This window comes from Octopus bimaculoides, chromosome 25 (assembly GCF_001194135.2).
Source record: "Octopus bimaculoides isolate UCB-OBI-ISO-001 chromosome 25, ASM119413v2, whole genome shotgun sequence".
Lineage (NCBI taxonomy): Eukaryota > Metazoa > Mollusca > Cephalopoda > Octopoda > Octopodidae > Octopus > Octopus bimaculoides.
In genome coordinates, this window is record NC_069005.1 from 32,848,544 (window position 1) to 32,850,089 (window position 1,546).

Here is a 1,546-nt window from a genome sequence, read left to right on the forward strand (position 1 = left end):
ATATATATATATATATATATATATAATACAGAATGGGACAAGAACGCAAAACATCCAGAGGGTTAGGTGATACAAGAAAGGGACAAAACATCCAGATAAACGATACAAAGAAAACACGGACAGATCATTCGGAGTTTTCTTTCCTCAGTCGAGATCCAGTTATCCTTGCAATTTCGGCGTATACACGTCCTGTGCGCTAGGATGCGGGACAGCCAGATTTCTTCAGACGTTCAGAGGTTTTCATTGGGACATCTCACTCTTTAGTTTTAGTGAGCGATTGGAACGCCATTTTGTATGCACACGGGGATAGGGTGGGGATCGCCGATAGGAGAGGTGGGTGCAAAAGCCTCACAACGGGCTTTCCTCAGTTTCCACTAACCAAAGATTTTAGTCGGTCTGAGGTTATCGTAGAAAACACCTGCTCAAGGTGTCACGCATTGGGACTGAGGACTGAACCCGGAACCATGTGCTTGGGAAGCAAGCTTCTTACCATACAGCCATGCCAGTTTTTTTGTTTTTTTTTTATATATCCTTCGTTAAAATCCGCTCGTTGTCTTCCTCCAGAGCCTCCAAGAGAAATTCTACGAAGCAAAACATGACTGTTTCGGACCCATAAAAGGGTGAGAATCCTGTCGAAATTCAAATGGGTCTATGAATTTGTTTTTTTTTTTTTAAGGAGGAGCCCCTCGGATATTTAGGGGTCTCTCCGTGACTCTCCGACTTCCAAACCGGTGTACTGGCTAAAATTTTCTTACAGTTCCTGCTGTCGACCTTACCGTTTCATCCGTCTCCTCCAGGGTTCGCGGTGTTGATATAATCGACTCCATGCTCGCCCACCACCACCCAATTTCTGGTTCAGCACCAAAATTAGAAATCATTATTGATGAAATAATTAATTTAATTCCAGAGTGTCTAAATAATTAAAGCGTATGAATTAATCAACGTCGACGTAATAACATATTTTGGGTCTCGCGTCACTTTTTTTATAGCCAACCACACACCACCACCACCACCCGCTTCACACACCCTATATGGTGAGTTAAATGTTAATTAAGTTGTTAATTGGATTTAAATAGCTTCTAATCACATCTACAGTCCGAATGTAATAGCAAGACAGATCTAAAATCGATTGATTGATTGATTATTCGTAGTGGTGGTCGTGGCGATGGTCGTTGTGGAGGTGATGGTGATGGTGGTGGTGGTGCTGCTGCTGCTGCTACTGCTGCTGCTGTTGGTATTGCTGTTCATGTTGATGTTGTTGTTAGTGTAATTGTTGTTGTTGCAGTTGCTACTTCTATTATTGTTATTGTTGTTGTTGTTGTTGTTGTTGTTGTTGTTGTTGTTGTTGTTGTTGTTATAAAAGGATTGACGTAACTCTTCACAAAGGTAAACAGACAAGACGAAGTGAGTGATTCGATTGTAAATAGATATTTTATTGGTTGAACGATATTTCGACAGTTCGTCTGTCTTTGCCAAGTTCAAAATAAGAAGTGACAAAAATCCAAAATTATAGAAATTTAAATGTAAAGTATGAACGAGAGCAACC